Source organism: Mesoplodon mirus, assembly GCF_964341445.2.
Source record: "Mesoplodon mirus genome assembly, chromosome: 13".
Lineage (NCBI taxonomy): Eukaryota > Metazoa > Chordata > Mammalia > Artiodactyla > Ziphiidae > Mesoplodon > Mesoplodon mirus.
The window spans coordinates 42,045,300-42,054,036 of NC_138989.1; positions in this window are offsets into that span (position 1 = coordinate 42,045,300).

Consider the following 8,737-nt stretch of genomic DNA (forward strand, 5'->3'; position numbering starts at 1 on the left):
TAATGTGCATATCAGTCCTTTTGATGGTGCCCCATAAGTCCTTATAGGCTTTTTTCATTTTTTTCTTTTTGTTCCTCTGACTGGATAATTTCAAATGATGTGTCTTCGAGTTTGCTGATTCTTTCTTCTGCTTGATCAAGTGTGCTGTTGAACCCCTCTAGTGAATTTTTCACCTGAGTTATTGTATTCTTAAGCTCCAAATTTTCTGTTTCATTCTTTTTTATACTGTTTCTTTGCTAATATTCTCATTTTGTTCATGTATCATTTTCTTAAGCTCATAGGACATTTTTGTGTTTAATTCTTTGTCCAAGTAATTCATATATATCCATTTCTTTAGGATCAGTTTCTGGAGGTGTAGTCTGTCCCTTTTGGGGGGCCATTTTCCCCCGCTTCTTCATGTGTCTCAAAACTTTGTGTTGGCATCTGCACATCTGAAAAAACAGCCACTTTTCCTAGTCTTTGGACTGGTTCCCTATGTGGCAAGACCCTCACCAATCAGCCTGGCTAGAGATTCTGGGGGCCTATAAAACCTTTTGGGGAGTGATGCATCTTCTCTGGGCTTTTGCCTATAATTTCTCAATTAGAAATGCTTGCCAATTTCTTATTCATGTGCTCCTAATGCCTTGCTCCCTCTGGTGTCTATCTGTGGCACTGCAAATTATCTGGTTCTACAGCAGTAAGCCACCCCACTCTCCCTTGTTCTCAGAAGCCACCAGGCATTCAAAGTATGCCAACTCTGTGTCAGCACCCCAAGTCAGGCAATACAGATACCAGCCACTCAGGCAGCTCTCTGAAAAGCCAGAACATTGAATGCACATTCCACTTGTCTCTTCCCCTGCAAGGAAGAAGTCACTAAATGGTGTGTTCCCTCCTGGCACTGAGCTGTGCTGGCTTGGGGGAGGGGTTGACATGGGTAAGTGAAATTACTCTTTTTACTGTTTCACTGTAGCTATTCTCCTACTTTGTATTCACCTGGGGTACTATAACCTCTTAACTGGATTCTAGAAATCTCCTAGCTATATTTTGGTCCATATATAGTTTTTAAAGTGGTGTTTCTATGGGAGAGTGAGGGCTGGGACTTCCACAATCTTGCTGACATCACTCTTGTGTGTGTGTGTGTGTGTGTGTGTGTGTGTGTGTGTATTACTTTGACTGGAATTATTCAAAAATAAATTGTGTATTGCAATAACACTAAGAAAATATTATAGGTTGAACTGATTCTAAATGGAGCAAGAAAGTTTGGATGGACTCCAAAATGGATGTCTCCTTCCCCAGTCTCCTCCAGATCCACATTTACAGTTGGTTATCTAGATCTCCTGTGACTCAGATGACTATCACTGGTTGAGTAAAATAACTTGACTCACTAAAATGCAAACAAAACTCAATTTTATACTTTCATTACACCACCCCTGCAAATCCATTCAACCAACCCCTCTAACTTGTTGAAATCTTGGGTAAGTCATAAAGCTTTTCCCATCACTTTCAAATATTATCAAATAATCTCAATTTTCAAATAATAAAATAGCCAATCCAGCCTAATTTTAAAACTCCAAACTCCAACTCAATTTAGAACATCACCCCCTCCTCCATCTGGGGTCTGATACAGGTCAAGGAACCTGAATTGGGAGAGGGACATGGATGATTTCACCCTGTCCCCATTTTCCCACCTTGCTTTATCACTGGTTCCCCTTTCATTATGCACCTCTGAGTCCACAGAAATGAAGTAGTGGACAGTAGAGAGATAAGGGGCAAAACTGTGTTACCTTTGGAACCTGGTATTGGGGGGTGCTTTTTAGATTCTGTTGGAGACCCTCCACCATCACTGGGAACCTACTACCTCAGTTCTCTTGACGTGGGCAATATCTCTTTCTGTGGGCTGTTTATGATTTCCCCTCCACCTCTGACTTTCAGTGGTTGCACACATATACCACACTTCCACTGGGGAGTCCCCTTGCCCATTCTGACAATCCTCAACTTTCTTCCGACCTATAGAAAACATCATAGAGCTTTGAAATGTCAGAAGCCATATTTCTTGGCTTTGCCACCAGCAGACCCCCTGAGCTTTGAACTTTATAGACATTCCAGATCCTGCATCTCTCAAATTCCATGGTGGCACACTTACCATGCTCTCTAAATGGTTCTCTTGAAGTCCTCCACATCGGCTTGAGGTGAGGACAGGGCATCTTCCCCCCTCCCTTACTGGAGTGGACAGGGGGAGGCATGTAGCACACTGATCACTGTCTTTTAAAAAATTCTCACCACCAGCATTTTCAAACTCTGGATAAATTCATGGCTTTGAAAAATCCAAATATAAAATTCATTATAAAACTCCCTCAGCAAACTAGGAATAGAAGGGAACATCCTCAAACTGATAAAGAACATCTACCAAAAAATCATACTTAATGGAAAATAACAGAATGTTTTTCCTTAAGATTGGGAATAAGGCACAATGTCTGTTCTCACCACTCCTATCTGACATAGTACTAGAAGTCTTAGCCAGTGTAATAAGGCAAGAAATGGAAATAAAAATCATATAGATTAGAAAGTAAAACTGAAACGGTTGCAATTGCATACAATATAGAAAATCCTGAGGAATCTACAAACAAACAAACAAAAAATCCTAGGACTGATGAGTAAGTTTAACAAGGATGCATAAAAAGTCAATCACATTTCTATATGGTAGAAACGAACAACTGGAAACTGAAATTGAAAACACAATGCAATTTGCAATCACTCCAAGAAAAATAAAACACTTAGGTATAAAACTAATAAAATGTGCACATGATCTGTATATTGAAACTATAATATGCTAATGAAAACAATAAAAGAAGGTCTCAATAGGTGGGTAGAATCACTGTGTTCATGAATTGGAAAACTCAACGAATTGCCATAAAATTTCTAGGAAGATTCTTTTTAGACATAGACAAAATAATTCTAAAATTTACGTGGAAAAATAAGGAACTAGAATACTCAAAACAATTTTGAAAAAGAAGAATAAAGTTAGAGGCATCTCACTACCTCCATACTACCTCTATAGTACCTTGAGATGTACTATATAGCAACAGTACACAAGACAGTGTAGTATTAGGAGAGGGATAGAGACATAGATCCATAGAACAGAACAGAGAAGCAAGAAATAGACCCAAACAAGTAGAGCCAACTGAATTTTGACAAAGATGCAAAAGCAACTCAATGGATGAAGGATAACCTTTTCAACAAATGATTCTGCACTATTTGGACAATGATAGGCAGAAAAGAAAAAAAGAAAGAAAAAGAAACTTGACTTGAGCCTCACATCTTATATAAAAATTCATTCAAAATGTTTTATAGATCTTAATGTAAAGCATACAATTATAAAACTTTAGAAGAAAACAAAGGAAAAAATCTTTGTGACCTAGGATTAGGCAAACAGTTCTTGGACATGACCCCAAAGGCAAAATTCATAATAACTAAAGTAATAAATTGGACTTTGTGAAATTAAAAATGTTTGCTCTGTAAAATACTCTGTTAAGAGGATGAAAAGACAAGCCACAAATTAGGAGAAACTATTTGCAAATTACATATCTGAAAAAGGACTCATACCCAGAATATATAAAGAACTCTATAAATTCAAATGTAAGAGAGCAAGCTATTCATTTGGGCAAAACAGGCAAAATATTTACTTAAACAGACACTTTGTCAAAGAAGACATACAGATGGCAAATAAACACATGAAAAGATTTCATCATTAGCCATTAGGTAGTTGCAAATTAAAATGACAATGAGATATCGCTACACACCTATTAGAACAGCTAAAATAAAAAATGCTGTCAGTACCAAATGGTGGCAATGATGTAGAGAAACTCTCTCTCTCATATATTGCTGGTTGGAATATAAAATAGTACAGCCACTCTGGAAAGAGTGTGGCAGTTTCTTATCAGGTTAAATGTAAATTTACCATATGACCCAGAAATCACACTCCTGGATACTTATCCTAGTAAATTAAAATTTATATTTATGCAAAAACCTGTATACAAATATTCATAGTGGCTTTCTTTGTAATAGACAAAAAGTAGAAATGAGTCAACTGTCCTTTAGTGGGTGAATGAATAAATATTGTTCACCCATAAAATGGAACACTAATCAAGATATAAAGAAATAGACTATTGATTCATGTAACCACCTAGATGTATCTCAAGGCAGTTATGTTAAGTAAAAAAAAAAAATCTAATCTCAAGGGGTTGCATACTGTAGGATTCCACTTATATAGCAATCTCAAAGAAACAAAGTCATAATGATGGAGAAGATACTAGTGATTGCTGGAGTGTAAGTTTGGTGGAGAGTATGACTATTAAGAGGTAACACAAAGGAATTTCTCTGTGCTGATGGAACAGTTCTTTATCCTGATGCTGATATTGGTAACTCGAATCTACATACATAATAAAATTTCAAAGAAGTATACATTCAAAAAAGAGTTCATGTAAAAACTTGTGAAATCTGAATAACTCAGGCCTATACCTAAATTAATAATATTGTACCAATGACAATTTACTAGTTTTGACAGTGTACTATGGTTATGTAAGCAATTACCACTGGGGGAATCTGGGTAAAGTGTGCATGGGAACTCTTTACACTATTTTTGCAATTTTTTGTGGGTCTTTAGTTCAAAATAAAAAGTTATTAAATGCAAACACACGCAGACACACACACACTCAAATATGGAGATGTCCCTTCCAGTTGTAATGACTTCACTTTGCCAGTAGAATTAAGCCACACTATTTGGCATAATATCCAAATTCTTCAAAATGTTTTCCAAACCTGCATTCCCTGTCCTGTCTTCTACAATTTCCCTTCCACTCCACTCACATACCAAAGATGGCTCTTTCTCAAACATCCTGTTTTTCATGCACCTATGTCATTGCACAGATTATTCCTCCCCTTCTACTTCTCCTGACAAACCCTTATCCGTCTTTTATGTATATAGGTGAGAATCCTCCTCCTCCTCTCCCCACTTTCCTGTATCATCCCATAGAAAAAGAAAATGCCCATGACACTCTGGCAGACATCTTTGGGATAGCACTGCACCATTCTCACCATTCCTGACTTGTTTCTCCACAAAAACAGAAGGGGCAGCAACAGCTGATCTGACTATGATGAGTGTCATGTCCACTGGGCCTCTGTTTTTTTTTAGTAGATGGGATTATTTGTCTCAAAAGAGACATTTTTGATGTCTCTCAAAACAGAACCATCTCTCTTTTCTTTCCCTCCCTTCTCTTATTACACATTTTGCATTAGGAGGAATATTGCACCACTTGGCTCAAATTTTTGTGTGCAAACCCTAACAGTCAGAACCCTAGAAAGAAAGAAGGATGAGTGGTTGCATTTGGTCAACAAACTAGACCTTGAAACTCTAGTAGAAACCCAACTAAAGTGCTTTCTCCTCTGTGAAGCCTTCTCAACCTTCCCAGGCATGTGGCCACCCTGTCCCTCATGTCCCCAGAGCACTTCGGTTATAGTACATGGTGTAATAATATGCTGTGTGAGGATGCCTTCTGCTGAACTGTGAACTCAGCTGGATCCCCTGGGTTTCTTTCAGCTTTGTACTTATAGCAAACAAAAGAAAGTATGGCATATAGATATCGAAAAAGACATCCATCTAATTATCAGAAGAGCAAACACAGGGTATTATAAAGAGCCCTGGGGCCAAAAATCCCTTGCTGCAAAATTACCTCCAAGACAATCCGCATATGTAAGAAGGAAGGAGAAAAGAACTCCTGAGGGTATCCAAGATGGTGGGTCTATCTTACAGGAGCAGAGCTCAGTATTAATCAAACATGAAGTCAGGAGAAAAAAGGCAGCAAAGAGGTTCTATAACAGATAGCTGGTGAACGCAGCCAGAGGCAGTTGAATTGGGCCTGAAAGCAGGAGCAGTTTTGCCTGGAAAACTCCTTCTGTGAGCATGCAGAAGAGGGTTTTCAGCCCTATTTTCCAGCAAGGTCTTTGTTTTTTCTCCCCAACCATCTCTATTTCTTTGTGTCCAGGATACTCTTTTTCACTGTATTCCATAGTCATGCCCTGTCCACTACACACTTATGCACAAAAAATGATAAAGCAATAGATAAGGCATCACCAATGACGCAGAGACTGAATTCAAGTGTAGCTGCTTGTTTCCACCATCAGCAAACAGATCTGCCTTCAGTAGGCAAATGTATTCACTTTCCAACATGCCACTAAGATTTCTTTGGAATCAAGCAGTTTCACTATGTTAAAGTTGGGGGGGGGTTTTGTTTTGTTTTTTTTCCTAGAAATACTCTAGCCAGCTAACATTGAATTTATGGCTTTGCAGAATTCCTTGAGAATAGGTGGAGTGAAAAATTGTACCCATGTTGTCTACAAATTCCAAGAATAACGTTCCTGTCTATCTATCCATACGGGGAAGTTTACATGCCATAAACATATGGATGAAAACAGTAATTCACTAGCATCATAAGAAGGTTTTTTTTTCTTTAAGTGGGGGAAAAATACTGTAAATTTCAAAACTTACTAAAAAGAAGTAAGGTAGAATCTTTCTGCCCCATAATTTTGCATCTTATTCCTCATTTATTGTAAAATATATTTGGAATAACTAATTTAAAATGTACGTTATCTAGGCTTGTACACAGGCAAAAACTGTTAGTCTCATAAGAAGAGAGTAAAACTTACCAAAGTATTCATTTTAGGAGAAGGAACATATTACCTATGTATAAATTTCAGTATTTTCTCATACTCCCACGCCTGTTTAGTTTTCTCATACTGATTGCTTATCCTCGTGCATGCCTTTATACACAAATTTTTCAAAGAGAATTTTTTTTAAAGAGAAAGCTTTCAACCAACTTCCTTACCTTTTAGCTAGTACATGTGTTTGACAAGCAATTATAACTGGAGAGACCATCACATAATCAGATATTATCCCCTCTAACTGAGACTTTTCACATAATATTCACCCCGAAGAATCTTGTTCTAAGACTCTCACAGATTTTCATGCTAATAATTTTCTGTGCCTGCACAGTTGCAAAATTGGACTTCAGTCAAAATTGTTCTTGAAAATATAACTCAGAGATTGGCAAACATCTTAAAAATTAATCATGCATTTATATTTTTTAAATATCCTTCTATTTTTTCTAAATCAGAACCATTAAAACAGTGGACAGCCAATAAATATCATCTGTGGTTAATAACCATATGCATATTCAATGACCCCTGCTGTGCTGAGCTCTGAAAGGTGGGTGTAGCAATTATTTTTTGACCTCATTCCAGAGAGGAGAAACTGAAGAGGAGGAACATTTATTGAAGTTATCACCTTAAGAGTCTCAGATAGATTCTGGGATGAGATGGGGGACTCATCATTCCCCAGACACACCACACCCCAGTCTTTCCTGCTCCTGCGCTGGCTGGGTAGATAACAGCTATTTAGTGACATTAAGTAAAATAATAATAATGCACTTTATTTACAAGGCACTTATCCTCCATTGGCATGCAAGGTGTCGCCTGGAGCACAGCAGTGAAACAATTAAACTTTATTGAGCTGTCTAATGTCATCCCCGTGTGGATGTTGGCATATTGTAAGACCTCGGTCAGTGTTCTTTGTATAAGACTTGCATTTTCACTATAACTACCGTTGATTCTTTGTGTATCTTTAATTTCTTTCTATAACATCAATAAAAGAGAATATTGAGGGGAGAAAGGTCTCTTCCAAACAGGGGGTCTGACTCTCAGCTGTGATTTGCTTGGCAATTGGAGATATTGTGTACAGTCTCGTACAGCAAAAGGTGAGAAATGCAGAAGCAATGGCTTTTTAAAAAACACGGAGAGCAGCAGGAAGCCCTCTCTGCCCAATTACAAGGTGATCCCAGTTCATTTTTACGGTTTGTTTCTTTCTTTCTTTCTTTTTTTTTTTTTTTTATCACACATGTTTCCAAACACAGTCTTGATGTCCTGTGGGGCTTCTTTTGTAAAAAGCCATAGCTTCTGATTTAAGGAGCTTCAAAAATAGCTCTCTGCTTCTTCAGTCTGAAAGAGAGCAGTCAAGTAACAACACATTTATTTTCTCTGAAAAATAGAAAGATGTCAAAAGCAAAGTTCACAGCAAAATTAGGCTGATTTGTTTTGTGCTTCTGTGATTCTGGCTGTTGAAGTAAACAGGAATAAAAAAAACAACAACAGCGGTTTGTTTAATAAGCAAAAACTGCTATTAAAATGAATTTTGTGCTCAAAAACTTATCCTGGCAGGAAGAATCATCAATTATACAAGCTCTGGAGAGGGGCAGGGGAAGTAAGGCTTGATAGCCACAGTCAGACATTTTCCCCTAGTCAGCATACAATTCAGGCATCACGTTCAGAAAAAGGACCACCTCATTACTCTGATACAAATGACCAATGTTTCTCAGAGAGTCTGTGTGTTGGTTGTGACAGACACTAAGCAATAATCCTGCTGCCATGAAAACTTCCACCATAAAAGCAGCTTTGGCTGGTAGTGACAAAAGTGTGGCCCCAATATGGAAAACTTTCAGGAAATGCCCAGGTGAGATTCTCCAGGAAGTGCCATCCAGGAAGAAACCACTGAGGCTCGAATCGAGAGCATCCATAGCACTGACTCCCATTCTTGTGCAGGAAGATTTGACACTCTGCAGTCCAGCGGTGACACTTCTGCTGCCCCAACCTCGCTATTTCTCAGGATGGAGCATCAGATTTTTTACAGGGTCCTGTACCACCCTGTGTT